At 37.8% G+C, this 21,642-nt stretch overlaps 1 long non-coding RNA gene across 3 annotated transcripts; it reads right to left on the bottom strand.

Annotated features, from left to right (window-relative positions):
- Positions 1 to 821: 821 nt before the first annotated feature.
- On the bottom strand, positions 822 to 18,244 carry LOC131363429 (uncharacterized). 3 transcript variants are annotated; one of them, XR_009206325.1, is made up of 7 exons: positions 16,806 to 18,244; positions 10,077 to 10,149; positions 6,540 to 6,595; positions 5,958 to 6,022; positions 3,765 to 5,708; positions 3,553 to 3,612; positions 822 to 2,323 (listed from the first exon to the last, which is right to left on the bottom strand). It is a non-coding gene; the product is annotated as an uncharacterized LOC131363429 (long non-coding RNA). The 3 variants fall into 3 exon arrangements; XR_009206324.1 differs by having other exon boundaries at positions 6,870 to 10,149; XR_009206323.1 differs by lacking the exon at positions 16,806 to 18,244 and having other exon boundaries at positions 6,870 to 16,796.
- Positions 18,245 to 21,642: the final 3,398 nt, after the last annotated feature.

Below are 21,642 nucleotides of genomic sequence, written 5' to 3' on the forward strand. Positions count from 1 at the left end.
TATTATTATTATTATTATTATTATCCTATCTTGAAAATATTAATTTTTAATTTTTTAATTTAAAAATAGCTTCAGCAATGCACCTTATGCGATAAGAGTCAGTCCTTTATTAGGTGAGAGGGGAATTTCGGAAGTGAACCGAGTGAACGGACACACGAATGAGTTGCGACTGTCGGAGAGGATCTTCGTTTGGGGCGCAGTTTGCTTTACTAGCTCAATGAAAGGGACATGAAAACGCGACAGACACACACACACACACACGCTTGCACGCACGCGCGCTCACGCACCTTCAGCTGTGTGCAACAGGTCGCTCTCGCATCCGATTTGTCAGGCTGAGGTTTCAGCTCTGCGCCTTTTTCGCAGGTAAGTAAACATTTCAAAATCATCCGGACACAGAACACCATTTCAGTGTTCGGTGAACAATAAATGTAATTAAAACATTTCAATTAAAGATATTTTAATAAATTGTGCAGATATTATATTGTGTTAGATTTCATTCAGAGCAGGTCTCAATTATCTATTAATTTCATGTAGCCATTGTTACATGAAACAGCATACATTTATTATTATTATTATTATTATTATTATTATTATTATTATTATTATTGTTGTTGTTGTTGTAGTGGTGGTGCTATTTACTATTATTTATATTATTTTAATTTACATTTGCTGTGCTACAACAAACACAAACTAAAACAACAAACAAAATGAAATGCTCTCTCTCTTTTACAGGCCTACTTGTGGATATATATATATATATATATATATATATATATATATATATATATATATATATATATATATATATATATATCCTGCCTAAATAAGGAGCAAAGGCTAAAGCAGCTGTTAATTTTAGAAATTTGATGTATATTGAATTAGAATGCTGTATGGTGCATTAGTAATCAATATTGGAGCAGATGTGGAGATGTCTGATATCACTGGACGTGTCAGAATAATATTTACGTGTGAACAGTTAAGCTGGATATAAGGACAGCACATGGCCACTGAATGAATAAAAAATTTATATGTAGCCCTAATTGTCTAAAGCCACCAACCTACACACATACGTCCATTTCTAAAATATTCATAACGTGTATTTACAAGAACCTCATTAGCTAATCAAAGGTGATGAGCTATTTCTCTCACAGGATGAAATTTATTTTGATATCTTTACGCAGACAACAGAGTGAGACAACTTTATTTTTAAAAAATAAAGCATTTTCATATTTTATCTTTGCCTTTTGTATATTTTAATTATATTAAAATACAAGCAAAACAACCATTTTCAGTGTACGGCTAACAAAAAAAAAAGTCCTTATGATATCAAATTCATTTTCTTAATTTTTCAGATTATGAAAACAGCCATCTGCTTCAAGGCCAATCTTATTTTCGATAGACTCACATATAACTGCAACACTCTTTTAAGCAGTTTCTCAATCAGTCAGATCTGTCAGCACTCATGCAGGAGTTGGATAAAAATTCTATTAAATTAAATGTCCTTTGTCAAGTTCACTCTATTATACTATGTCCAAGTGAGGAGCGGTGACTGTGGAAATTGCACACTGTGGCATAAACCTGTCCAGCAAGTTTGGTCCAAATTTAACATGTGGTCTTTAAAATGCTCTTTCTGACTGAGGTGTGTTTTTCCACAACACTGGTTTCTAAAGCAGACATTATCAGGAAGATAGTATCTCACTTATATTGTGTAAAGCTGTCTGTGCGTCTTTGTGGAAGTTTCAGGTGTCTGTATTGCACATTCATGCGTTGTAGCCATTCCCTTCTTGTTTCTCAGTTAATACTCGGAAATCTGTACTTCCTGCTCTTTTCATCACTTCTTACTCCTTTCTTTTTCTTCATAACTCAGTGCAGTACCATCTGTAATCCACTGTGTCAACCATGTGCAATTCATAAATACCACTGTTAACAAAACTATACAATCTTTTCAGATGTTCTTAATCAGTATCCAAGTGGTTTAAACAGGTGACCCTTTCTAATGCCATCACTGCTGATTGGAATGACACGCCTTTGACCTAATGTGATTTCCTGACTATATAAAGTACTGTTATACTCTTATACTTATGTACTGTATTTTCATCAGGCTTTGGAATTTATAAAGTCAGACTAAAACTTTTTTCAACCATTGTGCCAATGTTTCCTCAAGGTCATCTAAAGCGATATCCAGGGTCTAATTCTGAACACAAATCTTCACTGTAATTTGCTCTGCCTGTGAAATTGTCAATCATTCCTTGGATTTCTGGGAGTGATGAACTGTGATTGTCAACCTTTCTTCCTTTTATAATGCAGATGGGACCAAGCGTTTCTGCAAGAGAAAAGACAGAAAAACACTAGCCTCAGCCACAGAAAGAGGAAAGGAGTGAATTGGCACAGCCTTCAATACCGAACCACCGAACAATTGTGCTACGCGTATGGAATGCTAGCACAAGGGCTAATTGAGGATTTTGAAAGACCTCGGACCATAGGCATACAGCAAAGAGCAGGAGATAGAGGTGACAAATTAAAAACAGCTTTACTGGCTGAGAGATGCTGCAAATCATTAAGCATAAAAAGAACACAGACACAGAAACCATAGTAGTGTACTATGTTTTTAAAGAAACCTTTCTGGAAATGACTGGAAGAAATCCAATAATTACTGAGACAGCTATGCTGATACTTAAACCATTAATGCCAATTAAGTGTAGTGTACTAAATCCACAAATAAGATGACAATAATGAGATTTCCTGATTGACAGAGAAAAATGACCCAAGATCTTTTTCCACATGATTTTATGATCATATTTACTTCCAACCACTTGCATACAACTCATTGATTTGGTTCTTTTATCCAAGAGTGCAGATAGAGGTGATGCATGATGAATGCTATTAGACATTAGGTCAAACACAATGTTTTGCCCTTCAACATGCTTTCACCATGAGGTGCAAGTGTTTCATTCAGGAGAAGCTTCACTGACCAGGAGGGTGCAAGAATGTAGGCTATGAAAACGAGCATGCTTTGGCTGAAGGTCACATTCCCCTTTTCACTCACTATTCTATTCTTCCGTTTTTTCCAATGCTGATGGTAACAGGAAAGGCCTCAGGTCACAAAAAACAATGGAGGCATGATATTAATTAAAGATTCAATTGAGAAATGCAGCAAGCACTCAGTACACAGGGTTGAGCTCAATAATTTCTAAAATGTTCAGTTCGGATTGCAACAGGCAAACCTGCAGTGGAAGTTGCCTACCATTCTTTAAATGTGCTGCCCCCACCCGCTGCTACAGTCTGTTTTTGTTTGCGCCCTTTCCATTCAATATAACAGTCACATCCTGTTCAGTTTTTTAACATAAGTAGCTCTGTTATGCTCAAAAACTCATAGTTTGTGTTTATTGCCTTGCAACATTCTTAATGCTTCATTCTCTTTCATCAGCCAGATATCAAGCTCCACCTGAAGTTCAATGCAGAAGATACAATGTTATCATATGATTATTTTTAAGTAGATCATTTTTAGACCCTTATAAGCTCCTGCATTTAATCAAGTGTAAAAATGCCCACCTGGGTATCCGATTCCCCCTTGATATCATATCCTCATTACTGTGCGTTCCTGGAGATTTTCTGAGGGTGAGAGTGAGGAAGGTTAGAAATGGAGAAATGTTTGGAAGCACATGACACACAGTAGAACAGAGTGCTGGGAAACCACAGACTGGACCAACATGGAAATGCACTCATCAAACAAGCTGATTTTGGAATGCTGAAGACAGTCTCACCCTGATACCACACTCCTGGTCTCATTAAATAGTGATGGATTATGATGGTATGCTCATTGTCTAGCAGCCTGTCTCTCTTTCTGAAAATGAGAGGACAGACAGAATAAACCATACCTACTATGATTTTTAGTTTCTTACCTTGAAAGAAACAAGACCAAAGGGCAAAATCTGAAGGTCTGCTGAACTCAGAAATTATCATAGCAAAATAATTGACTTTATCCATGACCCATAAAAGTCATTAGCCCTGAACTTGACAACATTCTCCTTAAGTGAGATTATAATTATGATGTGCAGTTGAGTGCAAATGTTTGCATAACCTTTGCATGCAAAATGAGGAAGACAAAGAAATTAAACTTGTACCAGGTAGGGTTTTTACAAATCTGCATTTATTATCACAGGATCAATTAGTGTAGGTTTCAATATTAATACCACAACAATTAATTCACATCACCCAGTCTGATTGTGATATCCTGTAAATATTTTCTTTAATATCTGGTATAAAAACTGTCTTCACTAATCATTGCTTTGAAACACTTGATTTAGTCTTTTGTTTTGGATTGCCACAGAATATCGCCACACTTCATTCCATCTTATTTTTATTGAAGGTAAATTTAGAATCCAGTTACATTCTCTTTTCACCCAAAAGCCACAGGGTGTTCAAACAACTGCACTCAAGTGATTATGGTAAGCTACTGCTTCTCGGTGAGTAAACCAGACAGAGAATACTGTAGACCTGCAAATAATTTAGCTGTGGTGGATTCCTATATATATTTTAGATATATGCAAAATATTATGCTAAAAAATGAAATAGAATACAAGCAGTTGATTTAAACAAAGGCATATCGATCAACATCTCATTGCATTCCTACTCTTATTTGTCATTCAATACCTGTCAGAGTTGTCAGCTCTATTGTCCCTTGAAGCTGGAGATTCAACTCACTTCAAGACACAGCTGCAGAAGGTCAAATCAACACAAATACTAAGAAAAACAAGCACTGACATTATTGGGATGCAAACAATGCCTTAGACACAGCTAGTGTTGTAACAACATTAATAGACTATTATAATATTATAATGGGGGGCCTAACTGCTCTGCAGGCAGGACTCTTGCTAAAAGCGTCCGATTTAAACTGGTTTGGAATGTGACTTGTGGCAGTTTGATACATATTCAGGGCCACCGAGATCCTGTCATCTTCCCCCACGGGGGGATTAACCCTGCAGAACACACCACCACATGTCTCTTTCCATAAGATGCACTGCTCTGCTCCTATTGTGCACAGAGTCAAGGGGAGGCATGATGGGTACAGCTAGGAGATGAGAGGTTAGGGTTAATAAGGGGTCCAAAACAGAGTACAAAACAAGCAGCTTGTCCACTTAAACTATGTCCATGTTAGCCTCTTGAGAGCCTAATAATGAAATAAGCACAAATTATCACTTAAGGCATCTGAGCATGTTGTTGCTCTTATTGACAAATCTGTAGGCTATTATTGCTCATTTAGGTCTTGAGAATCCAGACAGATTGAAAAAAAGTCAACAGTAGAATCATTCCCTGATTTATCCATGTCTATGCAACATTCTCCTCATAAGCTGTCAGATGGAAAGCTCTAAGTGTGCATGAGAAAAGGCACCAACAGCACTGCCTCCAGCCACAGCGGCAGACCAGGGAAGGAGAGAGGCCAACCCATGAAAAATTCATCAGACCACTGGGTGATGGGGGATGCAGCAGGGTTGGTTGAGCAAGTGGCTTTAATTTACCTGGATGGGAGAGTGGGCGCATCTCGTGCTCTAGCACCACAGTAATTAAAGGGACAAGGCCTGCGGAAATTGGTTGGACCCCGCTGCAGCGCGCCATCACCCCCGCCTGTCCGCTCTCATCTCTGGTCTATTCCAAAATCAATTATCTCCAGAAAACAGCTGTAAGGCCCTCACTCCAGCCTCTCGCTCCTGAAGTGAGGAACACATTTGAAAATCATTACCACACGAAGCGAAAAGCCCTTTGCATCTTTAACAGTGTGATTTTGAATAAACCATGTTTTTTTAAGTCTGATGACAATTTTACCCCCTTTCAGCCTCCTGGTATGAAAGCCAAGCAGAGTGGCTTGATTGAGTTATTTATGAGGCAACAAGAAAACAAGGCAGGAGGTGAAGGAAGAAGGGTGATTGTAAATTGTTAGTCCTGATGTTTACACTGACCGTGGTGGTTCTTGTCACTTTGTCAGTTTGTTCACAGTCGTTTATTTCCTTCAGTTCTGTAATAGCTGCAAAAAAAAAAAGTTTTAGAATGACCTTGTTATGGCTTTTAACCTCAAATTTAGTATATTCAGCCTCTAACCTCACATACAGCACACACTGAGTTTTAGATATTAGGAGACGGTTTCGTTTTCTTTCTTTCTTTTTTTTTGAGTTCATGAATTTGCGCCACAAGCTTCACCCTGCCATGTCTTTAGTTTTTTGTACAAATAGAGATGATACAAAAAAGGACCTTGTCAAAGATCTGAAATGCACAATAAAGTAATATCTGCCTTTATTAAGTTGAGGGAGAAAGCGGCATTAGATTAATATTTCTTTTCTTGTTCTTTCCCATATCTTTTAATTGCTGCTTTCATCCTTCAATTTTATTTGTTATCCCCATACGGGCTCATTAGACTGGATGAAAAGTCCACAGACTCAGTGAGAAATGTTAGCCATCGGACAGAGTAAGGGGTGTGTGGTGTCAGAGATTGACTCATCATGTCTGACTATTCCAGGACAAAGAGACGATAACAGGCGACTCACCAGGGAGCTGTCTTGTCTTGCTATTCACAGTCCATTGCACCCTCTGTACTCCAGAGCTGGTCAGAAAGGGAGAGAAAACAAGAAACACTGAATCGCAGGAGGGATCACAAAGTGGTCATGGGAGAAATCTGTCCAAGATATGGAGAATGACTAGATGAAATAACAGCTAAGTGTTATCAAAAAGGAGAGCTAATATGGTAACCGATTCACTCTGGATAAATTCAGCCATGATATGGACAGTGTCTAGAGTTTGCTATAGTAACTGACTGGGTGAAGCATGCCTCATTTTCATTTTGAAAATGTAATGTGAAGTGTGTTAGTGCAACATACCAGTGCTAATGAGGAAACTGCAGCCATCCCAGACGTGGAATATATGAGTAAGAAGTGAAAGCTGGCTTGCTATCAGATGAGTCATTCTGTGGTAATTCCTCTTTAAACAATGTACAACATTATAAAAACACCTACATATAAAGTAAAAATTCAGGAACACTTCTTTCTACAGGACTGGGCAGTAATTCATGGCTGCATGAAGCCGTTCTTATTCAGCCAACGTAAACATATCAGCACTTAACGCCTCACGGCTGAGGCAAATAAGCCTCTGAATCAATTAGTCCTGAATGAGACGGCTTTAGTAATGCTAATGGTGCGCTCACTGACCACTGTGTTATCTGTGCTGCTGGAAGAGTAAGCAGAAACTACAGCCAGCAGGTGCCCAAGGGCTGGAGGTGGTAAGAGAACACACACTCTGATTATCCAGACAAGTCAAATGGGATGTTATTACAAGTTTACCAGAGTCAGAAACCTCAGGCCACCATATGACTTGCTGAGCGGCTGAAATGTGATGGATGGGAAGCAGCCTTTGGTGTGTCTGCGTTTGTTTGTTTGCCCTCTTGTCTCGGCTGAGTGTTCTTAAGGAAATCCCTTCCAAATGGAGTCACTAACTTCCCAGACGTTGTCCCCTCATACCCCCCACATGTCAGTGGTTTTTGGCTGCAGGTCTTATTCTGGCACAAGGGGTGAAATGAACAGAAGAGACAGAAAGCTCTTCAGTGTTCACCTGCTCAGGAAACTAATCCACATTGCTTTGTTTCTCTGTCACTCTCACACAATGAAATGTGAAAAGTGAAGAGCCATTTAAACCCTAATACTTTAGTCATAGAAGCAAACAAACGGTCACTTCTTTACACAAAGGCTTTAGTACAAGTATACCTAGCTGTGTTATTCCCCTTACTGACTTGTATTATTATGTAGTTATTCTTAACATTTAAGGAAAATATGCAATTGGCTTATTTTTGTTGTGTAAGGATATAATACATCCCAAGGCCACATATTTGCTCTACACACATATTTATCACTACAGGCTGGTCAACAAGCATACTTGTCCGTGCATAAAGGGACATGAATGAGATTATATATTTTTCAGTAAGGATATAATGGGCTGTGTCACAGGGGAGTGACACTGAATATATTGCATTTCAGTTGACAGTGGAAATAGAGAAGCAAAGTGTAATATTAATCAGGCTGCATTAACCGTGTCTGACACACTCAGTGTTTGCACACTAGGGAGTGGATGATGTTCAGGTGCTGTAGTGGAAAATGACAACTGATTGTTGGAACCATTTTGCTGTGTTATTAATTATTTTTTGCTTTGGGAATCTCCACTGATGAATAATTATACTAAGGAATCTAAATGGGCAGAATGCTAAATTTTATGCTGAATGTAAAACCACAGCAGGTCCAGTTACACTAACTAACCTCAACTACAGAAAGTGTTTAGCATTTGACACTGCATCTATGACATTTTCATTAAAAGCCTAGGTGAAGTACATAAGGAAAACAGCACTGAACCCACCGAGATAATATGTCAGTTACAGCACAGAAGATTGCAAAATTAGAGACAATAGGCACTGTAAGGATAGCCAAGTGGAGACAGTGAAAATAGATTTTTTTTTTTTTTTTTTGCTTTGGAATACACTTAAAGATTTCTGCATTTGCCAGGATCAGCCAGATTGTACATCTAGCCACAGATGTGCATCCCAGTGAGAGCTAAAGAACAATACAACAGTAATAACGTTAACAATTAACTACACATGTCAGCTCTGTGTTTCTTTTCTTTATTTGCGTCTTGCTAATGATGGGAAAGTGTGCCTGAACGCCGGTCTTTATCTCCTGCCCACAGCAGATTGAGTCAGCCCACCCAGCCTACTCACTGCCTCGGTCCTATTGATGCCCCTAAAACCTCCAACAATAGTATTTGCATGCTGGTTTATTCTGTAATAACACAGATATGCCCGGCTGGATTAAAGCAGGCCAAACAAACGTGCTTAGCTCTGGCTAATTGTGCTCGGAGACTGTGCATGTGCCAAAAAAGAAAAACAAATGAGAGGTTCAATTTGATATAACCCACAGCTTTTCCTTCAGGCATCTTGCTAAGTACTTTCAAGTCTTTGTGAGGAAATAATTGATTTGTGTATGTGTCTTGGGTGTGTGGAAAAACGTATTATGATATTTGTGGAATAATGGGTAGTGGTTAGGAGGGGGGCTGGTTAATGGATTAAATGGCTATTGGAGAGAGAAGTCTCAACAGGAATAAACTGCCAGTGATTGACAGTTTATAAATTGCATATGTTTGTCTGCCTATTCTGCTGATGTGGAATAAAGTTTTCACTACAGGCAGAAATACACAGTATTGTCAGATATGCATACTGTTCTAACGCACATAGATTTCCTGTGAGTATCAGAGAAAGGCACAGCAGCTCATTTCACCAGTCTTACTTCTAGTAATGATGCCTAGTCTAATCTGAGCCAAGAGGCAACGGAGAGGATACTGGCCAGTGGAAAGGTTAATCACTGCTGGTTAGCCGGGGATGAGGCGCTAATTCCTCCGAAAGGCAATTGGCACATGGCTTTATCTGAGTGAAGATAAGCAGTGTTAATATACATAGCAGAATGATGTCTCAAGGGCTGAGGTGGTGTTATCAGCAAGCCCTGAAACAAGGCAACCTGAACACAGCCCATGCCCCCTTACACAATAAACCCTTAGCCATTCTCTCAAGCAGAACTATCACTTAAAGCCTGAACCCTAAAACCTGGCCTCATCAGTCTACACCCCTTGTGCTACTCCTCACCTTCAGCCTCCCCAACACCACCAGAAACACACACACCTCCCAAAACCAGGCTATTAGGTGGCATGGATAATTGGAAGATCAGTTGAAGGCATTAAAAGATAAGATACTCTAGAAGCCTGCCGGATACACACAGCAATGGGAAACTATCTGGCCCTGACACACACACTCGAACAGAAATGCAGCCAGACAAATTACCCAATAATAATGTTGTCTGTCTAGTTGACATTAGCATGGACATAAGGGTTACCATGTAAGCAAATTGACAGTCAGTTGGTTGTAGGGTATAACCCTTTCTCCTTCTCATCCCACTTTGGAAGCTCATCAGCCATTGTATCCTGATGTGGTGTAAAATCCCATTTTCTGGTACATGGATATACCCAACCCCCACATACAATAAGCGTAGACTTACATGCAGAAAAAATTTCACACTTCTGAAGTGAATGCAGCCTTCCTCATCTCCAGGGCTATCGTAAGTCTGATTTCTGATAAATAAAAGACAAAATATTTGTCTGTTAACACTCAAATAGAAAAAGCTACTTTAAATTAAACATGAAATGCTGAATTCCTAGCATATGGAATGGTTTCTTTCTAGTTTTTTTTTTTTTTTTAAATAAAGTTTTTCAGAGCAAAGCAATTTTGAGAAGGTCAAACAGACACCTGAAAGGGCTTTAATTTCAGACAGACTTTCCTGGCATAATAAATGCTAAATTACAATGTATAGAATTTTGTTTGACTATAATAGTAATAGAACATTAGGATTCTAAATGCAGGAATGCCAGTGGTGTTTTGGTCCAAGGTTAGATTACTTTATCTGTTCCTGATTGAATAATCAGAGCAAAAGATAGCAGTTAGAAAGGCTTTCACAAGATGCCCTTGACTAAGACGGGGGGAAGGGGGGTATGTCTCTGATTCATGTGCATCCAAATGATCATTTGAAAAGGTGAATGAGGGTGCTGACAAAATGGTGAGGTTATCAAAACGTGTACAGGACCCTTAAATACGGAATCATAAATAAACAAAGATTTTATGTGAGATGGAATGTAGACTTGTGTAAAAACAGAATAACCTGCATGAAGAAATTCCTCTGTTAGGGCAGTGCGTAACCGCACAGCACCATGCTTTCATAGCTGGTCTATTTCTCTTCTTAATTGGTGAAGTAACTGGGGTATGTCATCAGAAGAACAGAGATGGGCTGCCATGGGGGAGGACAGCGTGGGACATTTTCCAGAATTGGCCAGGTCAATGAAGTTGTACTTGTACCCTCAGAGAGCTGCTAATTTGCTGGAGGAAGTGCCGACAAGACCTTTCTGAGCCACGTTTTCCTTTCACAACTCCCTGCCATTCTTTCTCAGACAGACCTCCTGTTACAGATCTGGAGTGCTGGGAATCCATCCAGAACCTGGAGAGAGGAGGCTGTCTGTAATGAACCACTTCACATTTGCGCTTACAAGCATGCCAGGGGGAGGATGTGAAGCGCGCATTGGGTGTTGGTGGGGGGGTCCTGATTCTGGGGCCCTGAGAAAGGCAGGCCTGACAAAGCCTGATGGTGGAGAGCAGAATTTAGGCATTCTCAAGCAGCATGCGGGCCCCTCACTGCAATGGCCCACTTAACACAAGAGCACCTCTCTCACCTGCCAGGCAAACATGGCGGCCCCCAAAACAGGCTCTGTTTACCATCAGTGCTGCTCTGCACCCATCTGCCCCAATTTAGCCCCAATTGAGTCCCAATTCAGCCATGCTGAGGTGCTGCTAAATATTTGCCCCATTCAGACAAAAGGTGATAGCACCAAGAGCACAATCTAAAACAGAATAGAAGAAAAACACAACAGAACACAAAGTGCAGAGCTGAGTAAACAAAATTAATGGGAATTAAAAATGATCGGAATGGATTCCTTTTATATAGTAACCAAATCTAACAAAACTGGACAGATAGGAAAAACTGTTTGGTAAAGAAAAACAATAAAATGTAACAAACATAAGAAATATATATGTTATTATAATATAAAAAAAATGATAATTAAATAAACCTGAGGATAAATGTATGACACAGCAACTTTGTTGATTTTTATTTTTATTTATTTTACAACTAGAATAATTGGCTGGTTGGTGCAGAAGTGGCAATGTTCCATCCCTGTGTGGTCAGAGGAAGTATCTAATCAAACCAGGGAGGTTCAACATACCTCACATCCTCAAACAAAGACACAGAGGTCTGATACAAACAGAATACAAACAACGTCAAAAAGGAGCCATCCCATTCAGAAATAAAGAAATGTCCTACCCAACTGTTTTGCCTCTTAGGACAATGACTTCCTGCTTTTAAATTAACCACCATCCTGACCCAAGAGGCCCCTGTCTTTATAGAGTGGCCCACTAAGCCCTCCCCAAAGTTACCCCAATTTCCGTTGTGCTTTTGTGCCAAGCATGGCCGTAGTGAAAGGCTCAGTCAGGGCATTGTTGTAGAGAGGAGCCAAGGGAGAGCAGGACATTGTACAACATGATCTCCTTTAAGATGCTACTGATTGTTGGAACCAGCATGGGTCAGAGTCCGGAGTCCAGTACATGATCCAAGATGTTGCAAATTAAGGAGCTCTTTTCGTACAAACCTTTCATAAATCCATGGTTCATGGCCAGACCTTAAGTCTTATATTCCTCGTGTCTGTTTAAGGAATTTAAAAGCAAGTGCCTTTGTGTAAATCATAACACAATCAGTGACAATTCGATTGTGTTGGGTGTCACAGCTACAATAATAAAGCTGGACTGATTGACTGATGGGGAATTTTACAGTTCATTATCCAATCAGACAGAGGCATCGTAACGGGTGCTTGTCACCGAGGGAACTCTCCCGGCGGGGGCAGATGTCACTCCGATGCTGTTAAGATGACAAGCGCTGGAGGACAGCACTAAGAGAGTGACATTTTCCCTTCCTCCCTCCGATGAATGGAAAGATGAAAGAAAGGAAGCGCGAGCGTAACGAGAGAATGTGGAAGCCGAAGGACTGGGAGGACACAATGTGACAGGCTCCATTTTGACATCTGAATTAAAGCCAAGACGGGGGAAAATTAGCCAGAAAGAATAACAACGTCTGACAGCATTATCATTCTGTTTATCCTCACCCAGTTACTGCATGCTGGGAAGAGCTACAACACACACAGCAGCGTTACGGTACTTAGATATGCCTTATGCCAGTGCCAAAATGACCTCAACTGTGAAAGAATGGAACATCATGATGTTGTTGATGACATTTAGAGTCTACCCAGCTGAGGAGATTGGATTGTATGACAGGGTAGACAGATTTAAGTTAAGGCAAAGTTATAAGGTATAACAAAATAGGGAGTCTAGAAAAGTGGAAGATGAACACTGTAGAAAAACTTCTAGAAAAACAGATAGAACAAGATAGAGAGAGAAGGGGAATGAAAAATTACGCTGTCCCATCATTAAAAGTACAATGATAACAGAAAACAATTTTGAAGTATGATCATGTTAGTATGCAACATAATATGTTTATTATGTATAATGCATATGGAGCTTCTTTAAAGGAAAGCAAACCAGTGTGGTAAAAGTTTATTTGGACAGTCTACTTTAGATAGTACAAATCATCCTAAGATTGTCATTAGACAGCAAATTTACCAGTTATCAACATCTCAAATGGTGTTCATGTTCAGCGTATAATAAAATGTATCAGTTAAGTCCATGTGAGCTGAAATACAGACTATGGATGAATTGATAGTCTATAGATGTGCTAAACATCACCATAAACCTGATTAAGAGAGAAGTTGATACTCAAATCAATAACCACACACTGCTGACAGAGTGTTTAGAATTAGTTGATAGGCTGGTTGAAGTCTGAAGCAGGAAAAGATGTGATAAGGTAATATAGCAATACATCTGAGTTTATAGTATCTAGAGTAATGTAACTGATGGGCTCAGTTTTTGGTAGAATGATCTCTTTAGAAAATGGATTAATATCTGGATAAAGGACTTTCAACAACTGCATTGAATCCACCTCTGAAGATGAGGTGTACCCAATCCACTAATAAACCATTATAGGGACTCTGATGCACCATTATTTTGGCCAGAACAATTTTAAAACAGTGACAAAGTATATTTGGTCTTCATCAAGGTAGAGACCTCAGCAACTTTAATTGATTCAGTCATTCTTTTATTTTTCATACACAGAATACTTATTGTTTAATCCTTTAGTCATTACCTTACAATCAAATAAAAGAAATCCTTTCAGCAATTACTACAGAAATTAAGATATTAAATTCAAGACAATTTAAATTTAAAAATAGAATGTAAAATTAATATTTCAATAATTATTGTAAAAAGAAAAAAAAGGTAAGACCAGTGGGTCCACAGTTTAAACTCTTCCCTCCTAAATCCTCTTTTACACTGTAATCACTGCATAAAAAAATGTAAACCAAGGAAAGAGAAACACATTCACATTCACTCACACACACACAGTGAGAGAGAGAGAGAGAGAGAGAGAGAGAGAGAGATCTCCATCTACTCAGAATGAGGGCCCCATTAACTTGACCACTTGCCCTTTGCACACAAAGGCTTCAGCAGCCCTTTACTCCTCCCATCCAATTATGTGTGATTAGGCTGAGTGTGCTGTGTCAAGATGGAGGAGAGCAGAAAAGACACGCCACTCTTTCTCTCTTTCCTTCTCTCCCACACACACATTGCGGCAGCCACTTCAGCCATTACAAAATATCATGCAGTTTAAACAAAACCAGCAATGCTTCATTCACACATACTGCATGACTGTGCCACTACATACTTACATACAAATGCAGTTATACTGTGACAAGCCTGAGCTTTCCATGGTGGCTAGTGCTTCTTTGCACTCACTAATGTTTTTCATCAGTGACTCAAATAGCAGAGCTAAATGATGTTTTCAGGACTTAGAAAAAAAAGGGCAGAGCTTGTTCAATTAGCAGCCTTGTAACAAGCTGTGATTAGCGAGGCCTTTGCTCTCACAGTGGCTCCACATGGCATGAGCAGGGTCACCGCTGATTCAGAGCCTGCGAAACAGGGACCCCCGATGTGTCCTTCAAACCCCAAATGATAACAGATGACTGTGTCTTGGGTAATTATTCAGGCAAGGGAATGCCATGATATAATGGCATTATGAAGGCGGGAAAGTGCGTTAGTTTAGAGGAGGAGGAATAATAGGCTACCTGAAAATATTTAAAAAACACAGATATTTGTGTAGGAGTGAAACACACAGGGAAAAAAACTGGCATAGAACTATGTTAGAAGGACGAATGAGGAGGGTAGAGGGGGCGATATTAAAATTCATGGCTCTCTTTGAAAGCATTTGTATAAGAAAAAGATTACGATGGGTTGGGAAGGGGGTGCTAGCATTATCAGTTCTCCTCGTACTCTATGCTGCCTGCTCTCTCCACTGAGACTGGAGGGATAAGAGGATAACTGGGTCCCGGTTGAGCTGAATAGAGGAGGCTTGTGGAGTGCAGGTCACCCGGCTGCTTTTCCACTCATAACCAATCCCTCATATCCCTCAGACGGCACTCAGTGCCCAGGAGAAGCCCAATCGCTAACTGGCTCCCAGCTTACAGCTAATGAAATACACTCAAGACTTGAAATAAGTGGTATTAAAACAGCATAGCATAAGATGTTGGGGAGGAAGCAGGTGCTTGTATATGTAAAGGCAGAGAAGGAGGAATTGCTTTAAATGTAGGCATTTTCTTTCCAATTAATAATATATGATGGATAATTAATAATATTAATATAATAATGAATTACATATAATTGAAAGTCTACACACCCCTGTTAAAAAATGAAGCCATGATAAATCATCTCAGAACTTTTTTTCTAGTCTCAATGTGAAATTTCAATGTATACAATGAAGTAAAAAATAATCAGGAAAATCGGAAAAAATAAAATAGTTGGTTGCACATCCCTAAAATAATACTGACTTGAAGCTCCTTCTGATTTTATTTAGGTGTCTTTTTGGCACCTCATGACTGACTCTGCAATGTTTTCTTGCAAATGTGTTCTAGATCCATCAAACTGTAAGGGCATCTCCTGTATATGCACAGTCTGCTTTAGCTCAAGCCACAAATTTTTAGTTGGATTCAGGTCTGGGTTTTGGCTAACTCAGTCAAAAACTGTTGGTTAAGCCATTTTCATGTGTGCTTTGGGTCACTGTTTCGCTGAAAAGTGAAATTCCTTTTCGTGTTTAGTTTACATGGAGACACCTGAAGGTTTTGCACTAAAATCAAACGGTATTTGTAGCTATTCATAATAATAATAGCCCTAGCTCCAGAAAAACAGCTCAAAAGCATGATGCTGCAGCGTGGGTATGGTGTTCTTAAATTTTTGCAACAAACATACCTTTTGGAATTATGCAATTATACATTTTGGGATTAGGCTCATAAGACCAGAACACATTTTGCTACATGGAGTGATGTGATTTATTTGCATAGTTTGGTGTGATTTAGTGAGCATGATATTTTTTGTGAGATATATAGGTATTGTTTTGCTACCTCACCCCATAGCCAGCCATACAGAATGATCAGTACTTGTCAGATATTTCTAAAGCTCCTTTAATGTTGCTATATGTCTCTTGGCAGCCTCAGTGCAAAGTTTTGTGTTGTACTTTTATAGATTTTGGAGAGACGTCCTGCTCTTGGTGACATCACTGTGTTCTATTCTCATTATTTGTTGATGATGGCCTTTATGGTGTTCCATGGTGAGCTCATATTTATGGAAATCCCTTTATACCCCTCTCCTGATTGATACCTTTCAACAAGTGTGATACCATGCTGTTCTTTTTGAATCATGGCTTCAGCAGTTAGATTAAACCAAGAAATCCTACAGAATTTTTCTTTTTACCCCTAAATGTTTTTTTTTTCTGGTAGTTTTTCACTTAAATAGTATATGCTGTAGTTTCATATTGAGGGTGGCAAAAATGGTTTTATTTTTATTCTTATTTTAACGTCACAAAAGCTGCCATTTTACAGGAGTGCGTAAATATTTCCCATTTACTGTATGCATTAAATTTCTGAAACATGTGTAACTAATCTCACTAAGAAATTATGATTGGCTGTGTTTCAGAAAAGGTTAGAGATAAATTAATTTTTTTTAATATAATATAAAAAAATTTTCAAACCTGTAGTGAAGAAACTGACAAAGGCAGGGGTTTAAAGTCTCTATAGCCTTCAGAGCCCATGCTATTTTTGTAGCTCATTCCAGATTTTCTGCCAGCTGCTGAGAGATCTTCATTCAGTCCTCATCCAAAAATAACACCTTAACAATTTTAATTTTAATTTTAAGAATACTCAATTTGCTTCTTTGTAGAAATCCATGTTCAAATAGAACAAAATTATCTGCTAATAATATTATAATAGATTACTCGACTGATAAAGTATTTAATATTTTTATATTTTTATTGTATTGTAAAAGTCACTTTATCAAAGATATTTTCAGTGGATGTAATCTTAACAGGCTGAACACTGTGCTCAACACTGTCTAAAGGAAGATAAGGGGAACGATTCAATCAGAGACTAATCCTCACCTGCCCATTCCAGTTCACCCATATACATATACATACCAAACCTCAGACCTTCCACATGCTCTACTTCCTGCTGCTAAAGGATCTAGTTTCCACCTTTTTATCTTTTCTATAAATGAATGGATAGAGCAAGCAAAGTGATGAATATGTTGGCAAGTAGGTGAAAAGAGATGGACAGAGAGGTGTGACAGCTTGACTAAGACCACTAGCTGAACGCTGCATGACCTGAGCACAGCTTCTCAAATCTGGAGTGGAGAGCAGGTAACTCTACCTGGGCACTTAATCCTACACTTTAATTTAGGCCGAAACCTGACCTGCTTGCTTGATCCTAGCCCTTAATTGGAGGGTAACTCCACCTGACTTACTGATCCTGTATTCTAATTGGAGGGTAACCCTAGCTGGCCAGTTAATCTGGAGTTTTTGATGCAACCTAAGTGCCACAAATTGTGCCAAGTGTCACAAAAATATCCATCGGTACTGTGCTTGACGGTATTCAGTTTCAGCCTATTCAGACCTGGTGATTTGAACACGGACTCTCTCACACTCTTACATGCCCCTGCCTGCACTTTCTCCTCCCTCCATTGTATTGCCAAATCTTGTAATGCCGCTTACTTTGAAAAGAGAGAAGTGATCAGGAATGAGAGGCAGTTGCGGATCAACTCACTCAAAAGGTGTTGTTTTTGTGTTAGTGAGGTGTAGAAATTCATTAGAGTTTCTACATCGAAAACACATTTGAATTACAGTGCAACTATCAGCAAAACAACGACTGAAGGAAACACACACACAGTATACAATTAACAGCAAGATTCCATTCAAGAAAAGTATTCTAGAGCAAACTGGCAATTAGAGTTCAGTGCATATGTAATTGTTAGACAACTGTAAAACTTACACTGGCCAATATCACTTACAGAAGAAGATTATTATTTGTTATTTATTATTATTAGCAAGATACACAGTGATACACATCATAGCAAAAACGTAATACACATACAAAATAATCTTAAAAAAATTAATTAATTAAAAAAATAATCATCAAACCAAACGTGCAAAAATATTGTTGAAGAAAGACTGACAGGACTGCACATAGGTGCAAATAAACTGTATACTGGGAAATTGATGTTCTCTGAACAATAAACAGAATAATTATATATATGTGTGTATATAATATTCATATTATATATATATAAATAAATATATAAATATATAAATATATATATATATATATATATATATATAAATAAATATATAAATATATAAATATATATATATATATATATATATATAAATATATATATATATATATATATATATATATATATATATATATATATATATATATATATATATATATAAATATATATATAATATATATATATATATATATATATATATATATATATATATATATATATATATATATATATATATATATATATATATATAAATATATATATATATATAAATAAATAAATGTAAATAAAATGAAATAAAACAAAAGCCATTATTTTTCAAATCTGGGCCAATCAAGGAGAGATCCACAGCTCTGCTATTAAGAAGATTAGCCTTAAATACCACATTTTCCATATTTTCATACTGTCATTAATGCTGTTTTTAATTAGAGACTGATAAACACAGAGGGTACAAACATCACAAAAATATTTAACATCTGGCTCTGCTGTACCACAGCTGTCTCTCATGCCCTCTGTATTAGTGATACACACAGCCATCCATCATTTACCACAAAACCCAGTCATCGGAACAGGTCTTTGTTATATCTACCATAACCTCTGGACTGGAAACAGGTTTTCTATCTAATGCTGTCTACATAGATTTCCATAACAAACATGCACACATTGAATCCTCAAACATGTGAAGGGGACAGTTTTTTCTCCAGAACACACACAAATAGATTCAATCTGTGAACCTAATTTCAGGGTGGAAAAAATGACTAGGTAAATGAGGATGCAGTCACTTGCTCCTCCTATTTTCCAACCTAGTGAGTGTGTGTGTGTGTGTCTGCTTGCAGTCAAAAAGGGGTTACAAATGAGCCACATCCCCCAGAGAGTATTCAATTTGCTCCTTATTTTCGCAGTCAAACGTGTCTCTTTATCAAAGTGAATAGTCCGACCCTGTGCAGATAAACAATAATCTCATTCAGTGGTTAATGTTTTCCCCCTGCTCTGCACTAAGCACAGCCGTGCCTTATCTTTCAGCCTGGGAGCTGAGGGGGCTCTGCTTAGATTAGCCAAAGGCATCAGACAGATAAGGACAATAAATCCAAATTGCATATGAAAAATATTAAAGCATTATGCTCTATTAATCTGGTCATTGCATTATTTATCTTAATCATCAAACTCCTGCCTCTTTGGAAAGCTGAAAAAGAGAACATGCATCATGTTAAAAAAAATGATGAAAAAGAAGAGTTTTGGAATTTGAAATGGAAGAAAGTTCTTTCATTCGATTTAAAACTCTATTTTGCGGTCAGGGCACCTTTCTTATGACTGCGAAATATGTTTCTGCCTAGATTTGATAGTACATGCCTTAAAAAATTTAAGTAGAAATATATAATAGAACAACTTTTAAATACTTCACACAAATATTCTTATAGAATATTAGAACTATTAGAATATAGACTAAATTAACACATTTTTCTCTAAAATGAGATTTCTATAGTATTTCTATAGTATATTATAGTATATTATAGTATATAAGTATAGTATAGTATTATAATATTTCTATAGTAACAGCTTGTTCACAGCGACTTATATAATTAATGCACTACATAATATACAATATGTCTAATAGTTAACTTACTTAAAATATGATATGGTTATTTACTTTAATTATTATTCTGATTAACCCCAAATAAAGATCAACTGTTTCTCTAGGATTTTCTTCACGTTTTTGGATTCATCCAACAGCTGAAGCTATTACCACTTGTTGAACGATGTACCAGTGTACAACCGTAAAGACCATTAACAACAAATACAGAAAATGCACCAGTGTTGAGCACCACATTGACATCACCAAGAACGTAACATCCCTCCATTTACAAGGGACAACAAAAAACTTACCATGGAGGCTGCCAAGAGACCAACATTAAAGGAGCTTCGGAAATATCTGACAAGTACTGATTACTCGGTACAACAGTCAACAGAGACAACAGTCTCTCATATGCTTCACATGTCTTGGCTATGGGGTGGGGTAACTAAACAATACCCATATTTCTCACAAAAAAATAATCATGTTCAATGAATCACACCAAACTATCTAAATAAAGCACATCACACCATGTAGCAAAATGTGTTATGGTCTGATGAGCTCAATTCCAAAATAAAAATTCAATTCCAAAAATATGTCTGGTGAAAAAAACAAAAAAAGAAGAAAGAAAAGAAACACTACAAGAACACCATGCCCACAGTGCAGCATGGATTAGAGCTGCTCTTCTTAAGATAGGGAATCATGAATAGCTACAAATACCAGTTAATTTTCATGCAAAAATATCAGGTGCCCCCTAGTACACTGAAGATTAAAAATGTCATGTTTCAGGAAAAGATGAGTGATTTTGAATGAACTAGCCAGAGCCATGAATACAGCTAAAAATCTGTGGGGTGACCTGAAACAAAAATGTTTTTTTTCCAAGAAAGTTTGGGAAAGGGTTGTCAATCAGAAGGTGCTTCAACAAACTATTGGTTTAGTGGTGTATACCACATGTGTGCTATACACATACATACACACACACACAGACATAAAATGTCTAATACGGGACATTACCCCTGGGACAGTCTTGAATTGGTTGTGGTTTTGACAGGGGAAGGGCAGATATAGCCGCCATGTCACTTCTGTCCGCCACATTGTCCTCTTGTCTCGCTATAATCTGCTCTAATCTCTCCCTTGTTCACCTCATCTGGACAATGAAACCCAAGTGATCGTCTGGAAAAATGGGAGAGTGGCACATTTGCTAAATTACTCAGCTAAAATCATATGGCATTGCTCAGAGATGCTTATTCTAATCACTCATCACTTGGTGATTAAACATTTAATGGTATGTGTGTCCATGCAGAAGTGATTGGGTTAGATGGGTCTGAGTACCTATTTTGTTGTTGTTGTTTTTTTTATTATCTTTAATACTTTACAATTTGTTAAATTATATTTTAGGGTACAAGAAATTTAAGTACACTTTGTCTACAGCCTAAATTAATTCTGCAGATGGACCATTTACCATATTTTCTACAGCATCTTCTGCACATTTAACACCGGCATCATTCATATGACAATCATTTAATCAAATGGATAAATGAGACTGGTCCACTATTGTATCTATAGGTCATATTTTAATATTTAAATGTTGTTGGTAATCTAATATTAAATGCAATTTTTAAACAGTTTTTCAAAAAAACAAAATTCCACCAGTGATGGAAAAAAAAAAACCCTG

The sequence above is a fragment of the Hemibagrus wyckioides genome, linkage group LG13, assembly GCF_019097595.1.
Source record: "Hemibagrus wyckioides isolate EC202008001 linkage group LG13, SWU_Hwy_1.0, whole genome shotgun sequence".
Classification (NCBI taxonomy): Eukaryota; Metazoa; Chordata; class Actinopteri; order Siluriformes; family Bagridae; genus Hemibagrus; species Hemibagrus wyckioides.